The 19,835-nt window shown below is 46.8% G+C and overlaps 1 protein-coding gene and 1 long non-coding RNA gene across 2 annotated transcripts in view; one reads left to right on the top strand and one right to left on the bottom strand.

Moving 5' to 3' along the window:
* The window catches only part of PPP2R5C (protein phosphatase 2, regulatory subunit B', gamma), a 170,539-nt gene that overhangs the window by 1,628 nt on the left and 149,076 nt on the right, over window positions 1-19,835 (top strand). The window contains exon 2 of the mRNA XM_011951453.1: window positions 720-785. The gene's annotated coding sequence lies outside the window, so the exon portion shown is untranslated. The remainder of the gene's footprint in view (window positions 1-719; window positions 786-19,835) is intronic.
* Window positions 3,605-4,737, bottom strand: LOC105518447. Its single transcript, XR_001002819.1, has 2 exons — window positions 4,281-4,737; window positions 3,605-4,094 (listed from the first exon to the last, which is right to left on the bottom strand). It is a non-coding gene; the product is annotated as an uncharacterized LOC105518447 (long non-coding RNA).

Here is a 19,835-nt window from a genome sequence, read left to right as displayed (position 1 = left end):
GGGAGGGCGCGGCCCGGGTAGAGGGTCGGAGGGGCCCGTGTCCCCGACAGCGCGCCGTGGGCCTGGGCGGGCAGGTGCGGCCGCCGAGGGGTTTCGCAGCCTCGCGGTCTCCCGGAAAGGAGCTTCAGGGATGGGGGCTGTAGACTCCTGGGGAGGAACCCCTGGACGGGGGAAAGGGAGCGGGAAGGGACCCCGCTGAAAGCTGGTAAGGAATTCTGTGCCGCCCCAGAGGGACGCTCTGAGGCTCTCAAACACTATTATTATCCTGGGTGGCGGCGGCGGTGAGGGCTGCGAGCAAGGGTGCTGCGTTTGCATTCGAGGGGGGCGGGTATGTTTCTGCTTCAGGTGGAGCTCTGTAGCGTTTCATTATCACCCCAGAAATCCTCACTCATAGGGTTTAGGGTGGGAAGGAAGACAGAGATGTGATATGGATCTCAAAATGCCAGAAGCACTGTGTAAAATTGGATATATCTGTTTTCTGCTTGAAGTTTTCAACCTCAAATGCAGATAAAACGAAAGGAATCTGAATGGGGGATGGGGGGCATTGCACTGTTGGAATCCTAAACAGTGTGATACAGAATTTTCTAATGGGATGAATTAAAAATATCAGAAGCTCTAGTTAAGTTGTATAAATCACTTTTAAAACTGCATTTGGCTTATCTGATGTTTACCTGTCTAAAAAGTGAGAAGACTAATTGCCTTTGCTTGATGTTTACCAGGAATCACCAAAAGCAGGGAAGAGTGGAAAAAGTTCAAAAGAAGGACAAGACACAGTAGAATCAGAGGTAACTGTCATCAAATATTGACTTTGTATTTCATACACAGCTTTTAACTTAAGGTAGAAAAACTGAGAGTGATAAAGCCTAAAATCTTCTAAAATGCTTCTCTCTGTGAGGTTTTTTTTTTGTGTGGTGTCTTTCATAACCCTCAATTTTAGTTGTTTACGTATTTACTCTTTTGCTTTGGAAAACTATTAATGATTTTATGAAAATTGTGCTTGCCTATGGAGTTGGTTTGTGGGTCTTTTGGGGGGTATTTTGTTTGTTTTTGAGACGGGGTCTCACTTTGTCACCCAGGCTGGAGTGCAGTGGCTCAATCTCTGCTCACTGCTACCCCTCGCCTCCCAGGCTCAAGTGATCCTCTTACCTCAGCCTCCCAAGTAGCTGGGACCACAGGCACGTGCCACCACATGCAGCTAATTTTTTTTTTTTTTAATGGAGTCTCACTCTGCCACCCAGGCTGGAGTGCAGTGGCTCGATCTCGGCTCACTGCAACTTCTGCCTCCTGAGTTCAAGCGATTCTCCTGCCTCAGCCTCCTGAGTAGCTGGGATTACAGGTGCCTGCCACCATGCCCTGCTAATTTTTGTATTTTTATTAGAGATGGGGTTTCACCATGTTGGTCAGGCTGGTCTTGAACTCCTGACCTCATGACCCACCCGCCTCAGCCTCCCAAAGTGCTGGAGTTATAGGCCTGAGCCACTGTGCCCAGCCTGGAACTGGTATTTTTAAGTTTATTTCCCACATCTCAAACCCAGCAGCCCTCCTGTATAGGTTGGTGTTATGGGGTCTATGGTGGGTGTTGCTATGTTGCTTTTAGCTTTAGGGTCATCCCCCTCCCACCGCCACTTCTTTGCAAGCTGCCAGGCAACTCAGTGGTTGGTTTTCTTCCATCACCTTTGTTTTCCTTCATACTACCTCTGCTACTGACGTTCTGGGCTAGCTCCCTATTTCTGTTGATGATTCCTTGGCCTCTTTCCCCCGTAATGTTGGTATTTGAAAAATTTACCTAATTTTGATATGTTATTGTTGTTCACATTCTGTGTGTGTGTGTGTGCGCGCCTGCGTGGGTGCGCGTGCGTGCACTGGCCACTTGTGAATTTCTTTGCTTCTTGGCTTTGGCCTCCTTGAGGAACAGCTGGAATGCCAAGTGAGGACTGCATCTACTTGAACAAGGTTGATACTGTTCCTTCACACCGTGAAGTGCCTTCAGAGGATTTGCAGAGTCACCACTTTCCTTTGCCTTTTCTTCCTTGTGACTTGCTGTTGAACTGGAGCACCTGGGGCCAAGGGTTCAGGAGCTCCGTGGACCCAGGCAGAGCCGATGGGTCCTTTTGAATCCGTGGGTAGCAGATAATTGGCTTAATAGAGTGTCATTTCTCCAGAGCTGGATCATTGAGGTCCCAGTCTTATCACAAACGACATTTATTTGCCAGTGTCAGACTTCCTCCTGTAAGCCAAATTAGAATGAGTTCAGTTCTGTCTGGGAAGCACAGTGAACTGGCGATGATCTGCAGTGGACTTTTTTTTAGCTCTGCGTTGTCTCTTTTCTATCATTTGGTGTATTCTGAACCTCCCTCCTCTTCGGCAGGTGGTTTATTCCAGCAAATCTGTTGCCCTCCCCAAAGCAAAAAGCAGAAATCCAAAAGGTTCCTTAAATGTCAATAGTTAGGATCATTTATGCCAGTCTGTCCCTCCCTGTCTTTATAGCAGACAACCAAGGTTTATTTACTATGCCATGCTTGGATTTGACTTGCTTATTTCTTCCCTGTCACCCTTTTGACTAAATTCATTTAAATGAAGACGAAACGTAGGTACTTTGTGGAGGTCTATGCTATATGCCTTTTTTTTTTTTTTTTTTTGGTCTTTTGATCTTTCATTAAAACTACTAAGATTTCTTCTCCCCAGAACTTTCTTGCTAACATACCTATATCCTCTTACTTTAGGGATATTCCTTATACAAAGGAGCATCAATATGTATATTTCATTTATTCCTATTTTTAGTGGGAAGATCCTGGCTGTAAGGATGAATAATGTTAAGTTTAAACCTGAAAAGTCTGTCAGTAACTCAAAGATACCAAAACCAGTACTATGTGAAATGTGTGTTTGGAAAGCAGTTTGGCAGCCATGTAAGACCTGCGGTGTAGCCTGCAGTGCCTGAGTATGATGCCCCACTTGTCTTTTTGTACTTTTTCTAGTGCTACTGTCTAAGAGCTGGAGCTACAGAGCTTGAAATTACCACTGAAAAATACTGAAATGTTGGGCCCTTCACTGCTTCCTCATAAGGATACCAGAGGCAACATGGCATATTAAGCTTGACTCTTGGCAGATCACTGTGTAAATTGTTTTTCAGGAATACAAACTGGGACACTTCTGTTCATTTGACCTTTGAGTTGACCCTTAACTTTTTTATTATTTTTTTTTTTCCCCTCAGTCTTCAGCTGACTGCTTCACTTCTAGTTCCACCCACTTACCAGATATGATTGATTCATGCAGGTGAATTAAACCATTATTGCACACTTTTTCCCTCTCCTCTCTTTCAGTATGACTCTTAACTTGAATATTTTAACCTGAACGGTTTAAATAGGCTTGACATTCCCATGCTGCTTTCAAGCCCTTTTATTTTATTTTATTTTATTTTATTTTATTTTATTTTATTTTTGAGACAGAGTTTTGCTCTTGTTCCCATGCTGGAGTGCAATGGCGTGATCTCGGCTCACTGCAGCCTCCACCTCCCGGGTTCAAGTGATCCTCCTGCCTCAGCCTCCCAAGTAGCTGGGATTACAGGCTCCTGCCACCATGCCCAGCTAATTTGTGTGTGTGTGTGTGTATTTTTAGTAGAGACGGGGTTTTACCATGTTGGCCAGGCTAGTCTCAAACTCCTGACCTCAGGTGATCCACCCACCTCAGCATCCCGAAGTGCTGGGATTACAGACGTGAGTCACCACGCCCAGCCCCTTTCAAGCCTTTTAACGTCATGTCACCTTCACAATGAGCAGTTGCTCCCATTACCCAGTGAACTCACCTTCTGATGGGACAGTTACCCTACTTGGGGCTTCACAGCCTTAAGAGATGTGCAAAGCAGGGACCTGCCCAGGGCAGAGCAGCCAGACAACATGGAAATAATCCCAACAGAGAAAGCATTCAAGAACCTGGCCTCTGGTTGATATAACACACTACTTCAAGTATATGGCAAGTCCGTATAATAAAATCCTGCCTAGCTATTCTTCAGCCTCGTAGAAAGCAAGAAAGCAGGTGGCATATGTTGCAGAACAATTCTTGGGTAGAACAAGGGGATATTTGATGGTTTGGGTTTTCTGGCTAACACGGTAAAACCCCGTCTCTACTAAAAATACAAAAAACTAGCCGGGCGAGGTGGCGGGCGCCTGTAGTCCCAGCTACTCGGGAGGCTGAGGCAGGAGAATGGCGTAAACCCGGGAGGCGGAGCTTGCAGTGAGCTGAGATCCGGCCACTGCACTCCAGCCTGGGCGACAGAGCGAGACTCTGTCTCAAAAAAAAAAAAGAAAGAAAGAAAGATAAAGTCCTGGAGTATAGGATAGAGTGGTAGAGTGGAAAATATTTCAGCCTGGGGGTTAGAAAATAAACATGCCGATTCTTGCTTTGCCATAAATGATGTCACCTAACTTGGTGTGACCCTGTTTTCTCATCCCTAAAATGATTGGATGAGTTTAAGATTAGGCTCTTTTTAAATGTATGGGACAGATCAGGTGCTATCCTTCTTGAAAGACATTTTCCCTGCAAGTATGGCAGGCTGTATCTTTCAGTGTAGCAAAATTCTGTTAAAGGTCATAACTGCTGCCCTGTAACTTTTGCCTTATTCTAGAAACTTCTCCTTGAATGACATGTGTTGGTACATGTTTCTTCTCTTTCAGATAGAACGGTTAATTTTGACTTGTTGCTTATGTACATGTGTCCTGGAAATAAAAGTTTCTTCCCACTCCTTATTGCTGATTTATTTCATAGGAAGTCTAAGGAACGAGGCAACAAATGGGCTCATGGGTCACCTGAAGTTGGAAAATTCTGTGGCGATTAACAAAGGAGACTCACTTTTGAGCCTCTGTTCTCAGTGTAACATTCAAATCTGTGGAAACATAACTAGGCATATTTTCTGATTATTTAGAATGTTAATAAATTGCTCTGAGATTCCTCAAGTCCATTTTATAAGATCAGACCATAGGTGGGTGTTGTTTCTTTTAAGTTTGTGTACTGTGTCCAATGTTACATTTTTAAAAGTGTTCGTGCTTTTTGTGAAGTGATTTGTTTTAAACACATTAAAGGTTGTTTGAGTATTGTCATGTATTTTACACCTGCTTCAGCTGAGTTTTGTTTGAAAGTCTCTACAGCAACTCTTACATAATATCTGTTGCTGAAGAGAAAGAACAATCCTCTCTCCAACTCTCCTTAGCCAGCTTTGCCACCTTCTACCTTTAGTAACAACTTTTTTCCTGTTATAATCTCTCCCTTTACATTCCAGTGCCACCACTCCCTGATGGTCTAGACCTAGGGAGACTGACAGTCGCCTCGGGTCGCATAGGCGTTAGGCGGAGGAGTAATTTTTTTAGAAATTAAAACTGAAATTTAAAAAATATTTATCTAATAATACACCCATTAAATGTTAACAAATAGCATTTTTATGAAAAATATCTTTGCAAGAAATCCTCCTTCTTTTCACAGTCTCTGTAGCAAGTTTTCACCTGAGTTAGTGGGAGGAAGACAAGGACGGCCCTTTTGTTTGGTGTGACCCCTCCAAGGAGGGCTCCTGACACCCCATAGGCTCACTTCTGAGCTTGGGGCTTTCGCTAGAACCTCCCATGCCTTCACTTCCATCAGTCTTTTCCCAACTTTTTCCATATAACCCTAAGCTGCACTTCAGTGAAACCCAGAGAAGACCAAGAGAAATAATACTTTAAAAATCTTTTTGAAATTCATATGTAATGATTATGGAGCAAATGGAATCATTTGCTTTTAATTGCCACATCTTGGCTCACTCTTCCAGCGGCTCCCCATGGTCTTTCCTTAGAGCCCAGGGGCATGGGAAAGAGGTGCTGCAGGGCGGATCCATCCCCTGCAACCGCTGCAGCTGCAGCCGCAGCTCCCGGGCTTTGGGGTTGTTAGCAGGCAGCTGTCCTGAGCTTGCTGCCCTTGGGGCATGAGAGAGTGGTGGGTTCTTCCTTAAGTGGCTCCCTTCTCTAGCCCCCATTCCCGTCCTACATCACAAGCTGCAAGGTCGGTAGACCCCAGGTACCTCCTTTGTGACCTCTACCGCTCTAGACCAAGGGTTCCAATCGGAATACTTGACTGTGGGGCCAGATGTTTTGTTGCGGGGCTGCCCAGTGGCCCTGTACTTTGTAGGACATTCACCAGCGTCCCTGGCCTTACCCCTCGATGCCAGTGGCCCACGGCCCCCACCAAGTGTGACAACCAAAATGCCTCCAGACATTGCCTAACGTCTCCTGGAGGATCAAAGCGCCCCCTGTTGAGCCACTGCACTATGGAGACACCTTTCCAAAATATGTACATTTGCTTACAAACCATGCCTGGCACATATACATCTGAGCATTGTATTTCCTTTCAAACAGCAGTGAGTGCTTACACAGAAGGGGGATCACTCCTTTGTACTCTTCAAAATTATCAAACACCCCAAAGAGCTTTTATTTAGTGGGTTATGTATATATACTGATATTTTTCCTTAGAAATTAAAGCTGAAAGTTTTTAAATAGTTCAGCTAATAATAACAATAACACCCATCACATGTCAGCATAAAAAACATTTATGTGGAAAGAATTTTGTAATTTGCTGAGAAAAGTGGCATAGCTCTGCTTTTGCACATCTCTTTAACATGTGGCTCTCGCGAAGGTAGCTGTCTGCCTCTGCACGCAAGCTGTTCTGATTTTGTATGTGTAGCCTGTGAAAAACTCCCCATAATGACGCTTTAAAGGGGAAATCACGTCTTCATGTTATCATAAAAGCAGTTTTGACCTTGTGGACCCCTGAAAGGGTCAGGGGACACCCCCCGGTCCCCAGACCACACTTTGAGAACCACTGTTTTAGAATACTCTTCCCCCATCCTCTGCTGGCCATCTGAATCCTTTCATCATTTTTTTTGTGTGTTTTTTATTTTTTTTGGGAGATGGAGTCTCGCTGTGTCGCCCAGGCTGGAGTGCCGTGGCGCAGTCTGGGCTCACTGCAAGCTCTGCCTCCAAGGTTCATGCCATTCTCCTGCCTCAGCCTCCCGAGTAGCTGAGACTACAGGCACCTGCCACCACGCCCAGCTCATTTTTTTGTATTTTTAGTAGAGATGGGGTTTCACCATGTTAGCCAGGATTGTCTGGATCGCCTGACCTCGTGATCTGCCCTCCTCAGCCTCCCAAAGTGCTGGGATTATAGGCGTGAGCCACTGTGCCTGGCCCCTGTCATCTTTGTAGCTCCAACTTAAGCTCATCTATCCAGAAACGTCGGTGAAGCTGTTTCTCACCATCTTGGACTGTGCATTTTCCATCTTTTAAATGCTTATAGCGATTACTTACTAGACCAGTGGCTGGCTGTACGAAGTTCTCTGCCACATATACTGTGTTAGATGACCTTTGTTCCCCTGTGACTTGCCTTCCTAGCTAGATTCAGTCCTTGAAGGCGTTAGTTGAGTTCGATTCTTCTTTGATCTTGCCGTATATATTAGGACCTAGAGTCAAGAAGTATTGAGTTGGTGGGTTCTAAAAGTACTGAAAAGGAGAGCTTCAAATCGGTTAGGTTGCTGATTTTTCTGATACTGTAAATTAGCAACAACAATAAAACAACTTGTTTATTAAGAGGCTTATATATCACTTTTTTGATCCAATAAGGGAATTTTAATGTAGAATTTTTATTCAGTGTAATTCATTTTAAATAAATAACATTATTCTAAAGCAGAAGATTATGGTATTTAGGTCTTTTTCTAATGTCTTGTGAAAATTTTAAAAAGTAGAGTATTTTGGTTTTTTCTTAGTTTTCTTTTACATACTTAGTGGAAAAAAGTGTAGTCTCATAAGATCTTGGTTAAAAGGTCAGTGGTAAAAAGTATAACCTCATAAGATCTTATTTTAATTAAAGCATTTCAAAATAGGATTTCCATTTAAATACAGTTACGCATCGCTTAATGAGGGGGGTACATTCTGAGAACTGCGTTAGGCGGTGTTGTCATTTTGTAAACATGATGGCATGTGCTTAACACAAACAGGTGGTACAGTCTGCTACACACCTAGGGCCTAAGGAATAGCCTGTCACTCCAGGCTACACACCTGTACAACATGTCATTGTACTGAACCCTGTAGGCACCTGTAACACAATGGCAAGCATTTGTGTATCTAAACATAGAAAAGATACCATAAAAATATGGTGTTATAATCTAAGGCACCAGCATCATTTGTGTAGTCTGTTGTTAAATGTTGGTATGTGGCAGTGACTGTAAAGGTTTCCCTGTGATCTTTTGTGCTTTGTATATTTTTTTTTTTGAGACGGAGTCTCGCTCTGTTGCCCAGGCTGGAGTGCAGTGGCCGGATCTCAGCTCACTGCAAGCTCCGCCTCCCGGGTTTACGCCGTTCTCCTGCCTCAGCCTCCCGAGTAGCTGGGACTACAGGCGCCCGCCACCTCGCCCGGCTAGTTTTTTTGCATTTTTTTTTAGTAGAGACGGGGTTTCACCGTGTTAGCCAGGATGGTCTCGATCTCCTGACCTCGTGATCCGCCCGTCTCGGCCTCCCAAAGTGCTGGGATTACAGGCTTGAGCCACCGCGTCCGGCCTGTATATCTTAATTTAAATTTATTTTCGGAATGTTTCTCAGTACAGCATAGTTACATATCTATTTAATATGTTTTATAAGATAGGTTTTGTTTTGAGCACGTCTTGTTCTGTGCGAACACTGTGTTGAGGATTGAGGAGATGAAGAAGAATAAGGAAGTATTGACCTGTTAGGAACGGAAGTATTGGCTGTTCCCATCATTTTTGAAGTGTAGCACCTGTTGCTTCTGGACAGCCAGTATACTTAGGAGTAACTTGGCCCCCATTCAGTTAGATCTTGTTGTCCTTGAGTGGATGGGACAAGATGGAAGCCATTTCATGTAAAGAGCCACCTGGAGTTTTGGGTGAGAAAATCAGATGCTTTAAAGCATCTAAGCAGACACAGGCTCACCATTAAGTTATGGAGCTCCAGAAAGCCATTGGACCCTAGGGTGTGTGTTATGGTTAAGGCCAGTAGATAAGATCAGCATTCCTCTCCCTCTTCAGTAAAAGCTTCACTACAGTATATGCAATTCTGGAAAGAGCTCATCAAGCAAATGATATGAAATCTGAAGTTTTCCAGTTCAAGAAAGATGCTCAAAGTTCCTACATTAAAGCAACAGCAGGATGAACGGCAACTTATGGCCCTGCCATATGATGGTGGAAGGGTTTCCACCTGCATCCTTAGCGGAGCTGAGTGAGTCCGTCTGCCACCAACATGCAATGCAGTGATGTTTTCCTAAATCACAGGGAAGATTCATCTGGAATATTTCAATTTGAAGACAGGTGTCCAGTGTTTCCTTAAACACTGGTTACCTGCCAAAGGGCAGGGCACAGTGGTGTCTGGTTTAGCACAACGTCCTATCTAAGCATCTCGCACGTTCCTATCAGTGTGTTGTGTGAAGCAGAGACTCTCCAGTGCTCCTGCAGTGAAACAAGTGCTGCTTCCCAAACCCAGACAACATTGTCATCTTCATGTTCTCCACCTGGGGGAGTGAGAGAACAAGCCTGGAAATTAAGCTCTCCAGAAGGGGAAAAAATTGCTTTATTAAGGACATTTGGCTTTTTCTTCATCTCGTGTGTGTGTGTGTGTGTGTGTGTTTGAGACGGAGTCTCACACTGTCACCCAGGCTGGAGTGCAATGGTGCGATCTTGGCTCACCACAACCTCCACCTCCCGGATTCAAGCTGTTCTCCTGCCCCAGCCTCCCAAGTAGCTGGGATTACAAGTGCGTGCCACCACACTATCTGGTATATATTTTTTTAATATAAGATTGAGCAGCTGGGCGTGGTGGCTCATGCCTACAATCCCAGCAATTTGGGAGGCCCAGGCGGGTGGATCACGAGATCAGGAGTTCAAGACCAGCCTGGCCAAGATGGTGAAACCCCATCTCTACTAAAACTACAAAAATTAGCTGGGCGCAGTGGCAGGCACCTGTAATCCCAGCTACTCGGGAGGCTGAGGCATGAGAATCGCTTGATCCTGGGAGGCAGAGGTTGCAGTGAGCTGAGATCTCACCACTATACTCCAGCCTGGGTGACAGAGTGAGACTCCACCTCAACAGCAACAACAACAGAAATGGCCCTCAAGAGATTAATTTCAGATACCTGCAGCCTGCAGGTATTAGCTCTGACCTAGGGCTGGCATCGCCCAGTGGTAAAATCAAAGTACTAAGGGGCCCTGAAGGGGTTAGACCTGCCCTGGCCAAGATGTTCATTGTTTGCTGCATATGGCTATTTTAAATTTAAATGTAAATTAATGAAAGTTAAAATTGTGTAAATAATTCAGTCCCTCAGCTGCACAGGCCACATTTCAGATGCTCAGTAACCACATGTGGCCAGCAGCTACTCTGTGGACCAGCAGATGTGGAACATGTGCAGCTTCACAGAAAGTTCTGTTGGACAGAGCTACTTCAGACCCTAACAGGATTTTCCAAAATAGTTCTTCTGTGAGTGTATTTAATTTAGTTGAACTTATTTTGTTACCTATCACTCTTCTTAATATGAAATATCAAATTTAAGGTTAAATGTAAAGGAAGAGAAGGCATATATTGGCAAAAGAGAAGAGCGAGAAGAAGAGGGAGTGCGTGGTGAGACGGGAGGGAGGCCCTGTCTGCTGCTTGGTCTGTGGTTGGCCTACACCTGATACCCATATGAGAAAGACTCCATTGCCCATAGAAGTGGGACCTGGACAGACCCAAGAGCGGTCAAGACCTTTTGTCCTCCTAGTCTTTCTTTATAGACATTTTCTCTTATTTATTTATTTATTTTGGGGCCAAAATACACATAGTTAAAAAATAAAGTAATACAGCTGGGTGCAGTGGCTCACGCCTGTAATCCTAGCACTTTGGGAGGCCGAGTCGGGCGGATCATCTAAAGTCAGGAGTTCAACACCAGCCTGGCCAACATGGTGAAACCCCATCTCTACTAAAAATTTTATTTAAAAAATAAAAAATAAAATTAGCCAAGCACGGTGGCATGTGCCTGCTGTCCCAGCTATTCAGCAGGCTGAGGCAGGAGAATCCCTTGAACCCGGGAGGCAAAGGTTGCAGTGAGCCAATATTGCACCACTGCACTCCAGCCTGGGTGACAGAGTGCAACTCCGTCTCAAAAAATAAATAAATAAATAAATAATATGGAAATCAAGGTTCTCCCTTCATCTTCCTCCCATTCTCAGACCTACTTCACAGAGCACAGCCACTTTGACTGTCCTGCTGATTATGAATGGGGCCACTGTCCAGATCAGGGAAGCCGTGCAGTGTGGCAGAGGCTGGGCTCTGGAGTCAGGTCCCCCTCTGTCCCCTGGAGGGATCATACCCTCTCTCTGTATCATGTTCCTGTTTATCTTGGCCGTTTTCTCTGACATTGCGGCTTCCCTCCAGGGGATTCCTTCATTCTCAGTCATCCAGCGGGTTCATTCTGAGATCCGGCGTGTGCTGAGCACCATGGAGAGTGCAGAGTTCCTGCACTCGTGGACTGTGCCTCCAGTGAGGGCACAAAAGCGGAGTGCGGTGCTGCAGGTGTTTTCCGCAGGGCACTAGTGACATTGGGCATGAGAGCGTCTCACCTTTGCAGAGCAATGGCCCTGGGGATCCCAACACCATGGTGACAACCAAAACCACTCACATGGCTCCACACACTGCTGGTGGACAGGACCCTCTGGCAGCTCCTCTGCTGGAGATTGGGAGGCTGCTTCAGGTGGTCAGGGATGGTCTCATCAAGCAGATGACATGAAAAGTGAAATGTAAATGTCAAGAAGGAGGCCACAGTGCAAAGATCTAGTGCAAGGTATTCATTCAGCCAGAGGCAGCAGGTAGTGCAAAGGCCCAATGGAGGAAGTGAGTTTGTCGTGTCCACTGCCAGGTGTTCAGTTGGCTAAGGAGAAGTGAGGGTAGGCAGAGCGGGAGGGATGGAGGTAGGGAGCCGGGCACAGACAAGGTGGGGTAGGGTCTTATAAACAGCCTGCCTACACAGGGTTTTGGGATTTTGGCGAGGAGGGGGAGTTGTTTTGGGGTTTTGTTTTTAGAGACAGGGTCTCACTCTGTTGTCCAGGCTGGAGTGCCATAGTGCAGTCATAGCTCACTGCAGCCTTGAACTACTGGGCTCGAGCAATCCTCCCGCCTCAGCCTCCCAAGTGGCTGAGACTACAGGTGTGCACCACCATGCCCAACTGATTTTTGTATTTTTTTTGTAGAGAAGGGATCTCACTGTGTCTCCCAGGCTAGTCTGAAACTCGTGGCCTCAAGCGATCCTCCTACCCTGGCCTTCCAAAGTGCAGGGATTATAGGCATGAACCACTGAATCTGGTTGGGCTTTGAGTTTTTATTCTGAGGGAAGCCACTGTGGTGTTTTGAGTAGGGAAGTAAGAGGATCTTCCTATTTGCTGTGTGGGAACAAGGGGCAAGAGCTGAACAAGGAGACCAACTGGAAGAGTCTGCTTCTCAGATGAAGGGTTTCTTTGTTCACACAGGCAAGGATGAGGCACTGGCACAGCTGGCTGCGGGCGGGCTTGTCAGCTGACCACTTGCTTTAGAGGCCTTGGCTGGGAGCTGGCTCTTGTGACTTTTGGCCCCTAGAGACTAAACTGCAGAGAATTTGCTTTGAGGTGCCGGCTCCTGCATTAGCAGCCTTAGTTTTTCCTAGACAGACTGGTTTCTTTGGAGAATCCCTTTTTATTGTCACAACCACTCAGTTTACTGATGTTCTGCAGAGAAGGTGTGTGGGGATAAGGTGGCTATGAACAGATCAGTATTCAGACCTAACATCAATCTCCTTTTCAGCTGCATATCTCACTCCTGTCCTCTGCTATACCCAGTCTCCGAGTGCGTGGCCTCAGGGGGGTTCTGTAGGGACAGAGCACCTGCTTTCTCCCTGCAGCCCCACCCTGCTTTGTGGTTGCCAGATGGAAGTTGCATCTGTTGAATATTCCTATGCTGAGATGCACCAGTGACTGCCTCCGCAGATCTTTTTATTACTGGAGGTCGTAACTTGCCTCTTCCTTCACTCTCACTTGTAAGGCAGGCTCAGGAGGTTTGCTGTTTGTGAGTGCATCATCGAACTTGATCAGGGAAATCTGTCCTGTTTTCCATTATTTCTTCCTCTCATCCAGATACTGTTGTCCTGGCACAAGAATCAGTAAACCTTTTTCTGTAAAGGGCCATACAGTAAATATTCAAGGCTTTAGGGGGCGCGTGGTCTCTACTGCAACTACTTAACTCTTGCTGTTGCAGCAAGAGAGAAGTCGTAAACAGTAGGTGGATAAATAGACATGACTGTATGCCAATAAAACTTTATTTACAAAAATAACCAGGAGGCCAGATGTGGCTCATGGGCTGTGGCTTCCCCAGCCCCGGCCTACTGGAATCCAAATCAGGTTCAGCACTTGGAGAAGCTGCTGCTATGGGTGCCTGGGCCTGTATCTGAAACCAGTACTAGTTATGGTCTGTGGAAGAGGTATCTTTTGTGTTTAACTCTATTCACCATCTAAGAGATACTGAGAGATCAGTGATTTGGCCCTGCCCACCTGAACAATAAATATCTTATATCTAGTTATGAATTTTTAGAATTGCAGTGTTTAAATGAAGGGAAAGAGCAGCTTGTTTCATTTGTTAATCCCTTACATGATAAAACATCTAGGAGAGAGGCTTTGTCACAAATCCAGTTGCCCATTTTGCTGTTTCCATGAAATATTTCAAAGCAGAGAGACTAATAGACATCCACGTATCTGCTGCACAGATTGCCTTTTTACTCCAAATATATTGGGGTGCTGTTGCCTGGCTGCATGGAAGGTTGTGCGCTGTGAGGGCACTTGGACACTTGGACTTGCTGTGTCTCTGTTAGAAACTAATGGGGCGTTGTCCCTGAGCGTGAGGGACGCCTCTGGCGTCTTGTTTCGTCTACCTGAGGAAGTGCAGCCATGCTTGTTGGGAAGACTTGGGAGAGGGCCATGTACCACTGAGGCAGGCAACGCCCTTTGCCTTCGTACCTCCCTGGGCCTGGCAGCGGGGCTGGGCTCAGGGCCAGCAGCTCATCTACCCTGGCTGGGAACCTGAACTCCTGCATCATTTCAAGGCCCATCTGGGCAGCACCTTGCCTTGCCTTGCTATGTGGACTGGCCACCTCACCTTCCCTCCTCTCCAGACACTCTCACCACATCCTTCCCCCCCAGCCACAGACTCCAGAATCCCAGATCCTCACAGCAATAGACACATCCTCCCCCAGGGACCCCATGTCTTTTCAGTGGAGAGGCTCTGGGAAGGGGAGGGAACGACTTCCTCTTTATTCCCGTAGCTTCCATTTGAGTGGCCGACAAGTGTTTCAAATGGCATTTCAGATTGTGCCCCCCCATCCACTCCACCCCCGCCTTCCTCCTAGAAAATGCAGCTGCTGCTCGGGTGCAGCCACTGTTCAGACAGGTGGGGGCCACAGTGCTCTCTTGGAACCCCCCGAGACCACCGACTTTCAGTGGCTTCTACTGAAGGGAAAGGCCGGCTATTTTGATTTGGGTTTGACAGATAATCTGAGTTCGAAAAATAATTTCCCATCATTAAGCCAGACATCAAGAGGCTAAAGTAAATTCTAGGTCATCTCTCCCCTCACTGAGTGGGTAGAATAAAATAAAACTCCCCGTAACCAGCATTCCGGAAGAGGGCGAACGGGGAAGAATCAAGTCCTTTTTTTTAGATGTTGCCCAAGCCGGATCGCTGAACGGTATCATACTTCTTTACAGCGATTTCTTACCGCTTTAAGATAGATATCCAGTTTTTATTTCAGGAGTAAGCACTTAAACTGAGGAAGCACACCTGTGGTCTCTCACTTCACGTTCAGCCAACACTAATGCCTTCTCTGTGCCAAGAACAGCTGATCCTCCCAAAGCGTGTGTGTCTCCCTGGCTTCCTGGGGCCCTTGCTGTTGTCACCATAAGCCCAGAAGACTCAAGGATGCTGAGGGTAGTGCATCCCTCTCCACCACCTATTCCAGAAAGCCCTCCTCACCCCAAAAGGAAACCCCATTCCCACTAGCAGTCACTCCTCACTCCCCTTCCCCCAGCCTCTGGCAACCACCAGTCTGCTCTCTATGGATTTGCTGATTCTGAATAGTTCTTAGAAATGGAATCATGCAATATTTGTCCTTCTGTGTCTAGCTTCTTTTACTTCACAGAATGCTTTCAAGGTCCATCCGTGTTATAGCAAGTGTCATACCTCATTCCCTTTTTTTTTTTTTTTTGAGATGGAGTCTCGCTCTGTTGCCAGGCTGGAGTGCAATGACGTGATCTCAGCTCACTGCAACCTCCGCCTCCCAGGTTCAAGCGATTCTCCCGCCTCAGCCTCCCGAGTAGCTGGGACTACAGGTGCACACCAGCACGCCCAGATAATTTTTGTGTTTTTAGTAGAGAGGGGGTTTCAGGAGATGGAGATCTCCTGACCTCATGACCCGCGTGCCTTGGCCTCCCAAACCCTCATTTCTTTTTATAGCTAATATTCTATTGTTTGGATATAGCACATTTCGTTTCATCAGTTGATGGAAATTTGAGTTGTTTCTACCTTTTGGCTATTGTGAATAATGCTGCTGTGAACATTGTGTGCAGATTTTTGTTTGAACACTTTGTTTTCAGTTCTTTTGGGTATATGCCTAGGAGTGAGATTGCTGAGTCATATGGATGGTCATTTTTGTGTGTGTGTTTGAGATAGAGTCTCGCTCTGTCGCCCAGGCTGGAGTGCAGTGGCGCTATCTCAGCTCACTGCAACCTCTGACTGACTCCTGGGTTCAAGCGATTCTCCTGCCTCAGCCTCCCAAGCAGCTGGGATTACAGGCAAACACCACATGCCCGGCTAACTTTTGTATTCTTAGTAGAGATGGGGTTTCACCATGTTGGCCAGGCTGGTCTCGAACTTCCGACCTCAGGTGATCCGCCCGTCTCGGCCTCCCAAAGTGTTGGGATTACAAGCGTGAGCCACCATACCTGGCTTTGGATGGTAATTTTAAGTTTAACTTGCTGAAGAACCACCAAACTGTTTTCCATATCAGCTGCCCCATTTTACATTCTCACCACAATAGACAGGGGTTCCAATTGTTGTCCACATCCTTTATGACACTTGTCTTTTCGTTGAGACAGGGTCTCATTCTGTCACCTAGACTGGAGTGCGATGGTACGATGATAGCTCACTGCAGCCTTGAACTCCTGGGCTCAAGCTATCCTCTCGCCTCAGCTTCCTGAGTAGCTGGGACTACAGGTGCATGCCACCACAACTGGCTATTTTTTTTTTTTTTAATGGAGAAAAGGGGTCTCACTATATTGCCCAGGCTAGTCTTGAACTTATGGGCTCAAGCAATCCTCACAAAGTGCTGGGGTTAGAGGCGTGAGCCACAGTGCCCGGCCATGCCAACATGTTATTTTTCAATTTGAAAAAGAATAGGTATCCCAGCGGGTGTGAAGTGGTATGTCATTGTAATTTTCATTTACATTTCCCTGACATCGAAAGGTGGTGGTGTCTTTTCATGTGCTTGTTTGGCCATTTGTATATCTTTTTTGGTGAAATGTCTGTTCAAGTCCTTTGCCTATTTTTTAATCAGTTTTCTTTTTGTTATTGAGTTGTTAGAGTTCTTTCATATTCTGGATACTAGACCCTTACCTAATTTGCAAATATGCTCTCCCATTCTGTGGGTTGTCTTTTCACTTTCTTAATAGTGTCCTTTGCACAAAAATGTTTAATTTTTATGAAGTCTGGTTTATCTGTTTTCTTTTTAGTTGCTCGCGCCATTGGTGTCATAGCTAAGGAACCATTGTCAAATCCAGGGCCATGAAGCTTTACCTTTGTATTCTTCTAAGAGTTGCGTGGTTTCAGCTCTTCTGTTTAGGTTTGTGATCCATGTTGAATTAGATTTTTTCCTGTGGTGTGAGGGGGCATCCAACTTCATTCTTGTCCATGTGGCTCTCCACTTGTCCCAGCATCATGTGTTAAAGAGACTGTTCTTTCCCCAGTGAATGGGCTTGGCTCTCGATTGTATTCCATCAGTCTGTATGTCTGTCCTTATGCCAGTATCATACTACCTTGAGCCAAATGCACTTTTAAAAGATCTGAGGCTGGGTGCAGTGGCTCACCACACCTGTAATCCTAGGACTTTGGGAGGCCACAGTGGGAAGATTGAGCTCAGGAGTTCAAGACCAGCTTGGACAACATAGTGAGACCTTGTCTCTACAAAAAACACAAAAATTAGCCAGACGTGGTGGCGAGTGCCTGTAGACTAAGCTACTCAGGAGGCTGAAGGAGGAGAATCACTTGAGCTCAGCAGGTTGAAGCCGCAGTGAGCCATGGTTGTGCCACTGCACCCCAACCTGAGTGACAGACCCTGTCTCAAAAAAAAAAAAAATAAATTAAACATAAATAAAATATCTGAAAAGACATGCAAAACTAGGTTTTGTCTGGGAGGACAAGTAGTTTGGTATATTGCTGGAACATCAAGTGTGCGTGGAAGTGGTTGTGTGAAGGCTGGAATTAAGGACTTGAGAGACAGTGATTGTGTGAAGGAGATGCAGCAAGCTCTGGAGCCTGCCTGAGTGTTGCCAGATACCGGGGACATGAGATGTGTCCGTGCTCTCAACAAGCTCAGAATCTCTTTGTGGAAGCAGACATGGGATTCCAAGCCTGACGTAAGTGTAAGGGAACCCTCCTAAGAACACTGAGGAGATGGTGGGGCCCGACTGCACGTGTGAGGAGTGGGGAACACGTTAAAGAGAATGGCGTTTGAGCTAGAACTGAAGGCTGAGTAGATCAAAAGCTTTGTGTGGGGGTGAGAGTTTGGAAACGGGAAGAGGGCATTTCATGCTGAAGAAACAGGCATTGAAACAGGGCAGGGTCAGAAGACATTTGAGCATCTGAGAGTGGCCCAGCATTCCTGATATAAAGGAGAGACTCATCTCTCCCATACATGGAGAGGTGAGTCCTGGAAAAATAAGTGTAGGGGAGACAGCGGCTGAGCTCAGACCCCATGCTATGGAGTGTGAACTTTCTCCTGCAGGCAAGTGGGGAGCCACTGGCATCTTGTGAGCAGGGCAGTAGTCTGATGGACCTTTAGAAAAGTCAGTCCGGTAAGCGTATGGAAATATGATTGGAGGCAGCTGTGGTCACCACTGTACCACCAACACTGAAAATATGATTGGGAGAAAGATGAGGGAAGGTGTTCTGGTTGTCTGGTCTATAGGAGCTGGGGTTAATGCAGGGAGGAATCACGTGTTCATTTGGACTATTTTCACATACGCAGTAGTCGAGGGAATCCTATAGGGAAGCCCCAGGTCCCTGTTGCCCAGCCTTGGCCGTCATCCACATGCAGTCTTGTCTTATCCAGGCCTTCTCCTCCACGGGCACAGCCCTCTTCCCACACTACATTATTTTGAAGCAAATCTCAGTCATCATATTTTATTTGTAAGTCCCACCTGTGGTATCCTACAGCAAGGACTCTAAGAACCAGAACGTGATTGTCACACCTAAGAATATTAACTGCAATTGCTTACTCTCAGGAGTAAGCATTAAATCTCCCCTCCCCTCCTCCCTTTTTCAGTTGGTTGGTTTGGGTCCCGAATTGAATTGAGTCCTGAGATCCAGATCAGGTACATACACTACACTAGGTTGTGATATGTGCTGGTTCCTCCTCTCCTTTTTCTCCCTGAAATTTAATTGTTAAATCAGGCTGTTCCCATACATTTGAGGGATATGATAGTCAACCAAGGGTGATTTTGCTCCCCAAGGGACATTTGGCAATGTTTGGAGACGTTCTTAGTTGTTGCCGCTTGGGGGAGGGGCTGCTTGCATGTAACGGTCAGGGCCCACAGCGGAGGCTCACCTGGGCTAAAGTGTGGTGGCACGACTGCCGGGTGCTGCGGGAAGGACACCTCCTGCCATTCCCCCACGTGCCCTGCGTGCAGATCGCATCCCTGTTGGTTAACACACTCCCCTCTCTCTCGTATTTTCCCAAGAACTGGTGGTTAGACCTCAGGGCTTGATCAGATTCAGGCTGGACTTTCCGGCATTAAAAATACTTCTTAAGTGGCGTATCACTTAGTCCTTAGCACATAAGTGGTGGCAGTTTATTCCGTTTATGATAAAATTGCAGAAAGGGAGGATTTTGAGAGGCACTAGAGCATGGAATTGCTCAGGCATGGGGTGTAAGGGGGGAATTGGGGCCCAGCATTTGGCTCAACCCCAGACCCAGAGTCCAGGGACTGAGGCTCGGGCTTGGCTGCAGCACTGACTGGGTGATTTCAGGCGCTCACCCCACAGCCTGAGCCCTGCTTTCCTCTCTCTAAGCTAAGGATGCACCAGCTCGGCCTGAACCACGGAATGTAACACGGGGCAGCCGCTCTCCAGCCTTCCTCCCTAGCTGTCTCCCTCAAGCTACAGGTGCCTTGCAGTGCCGCCACCAGAGGAGTCTTTGCAGTTTTACGGGACATCCGAGGAGCAGGGAGGGAGCCGGGTGTCGGGCTGCGGCAGGGTCCCCTCCGGGCTGTCCAGGAACCAGCGGTGTTGGTGGTGTCTGGCGCCCAGGAGGAGGGCTTGTTTACAGCCGCCGTGTTTCCCGGGACCCTGGCTTGTGTCCTCTGCCCAGGGACCCCTTCAGACCTTCCCCACCCTCCCAAGCCTCAACCCGCCCTGCGTCTCCCGGTGGCACAGCGACCTTGGCGGCTTTGGCCCCTGAGCCGCTAGGCTGCCGGGCGCGCTGTACATGTGGGGTCAGGTTCGACCTCACTCCTGTTGTCGCCACGGACCCGTGTGGGCTCCCGCCGGGCCCTC

This window comes from Colobus angolensis, unplaced genomic scaffold (genome assembly GCF_000951035.1).
Source record: "Colobus angolensis palliatus isolate OR3802 unplaced genomic scaffold, Cang.pa_1.0 Scaffold32, whole genome shotgun sequence".
In the NCBI taxonomy this organism is placed as follows: domain Eukaryota; kingdom Metazoa; phylum Chordata; class Mammalia; order Primates; family Cercopithecidae; genus Colobus; species Colobus angolensis.
Note: the sequence above shows the minus strand (reverse complement) of the source record. Positions and strands in the feature narration are given on the sequence as shown.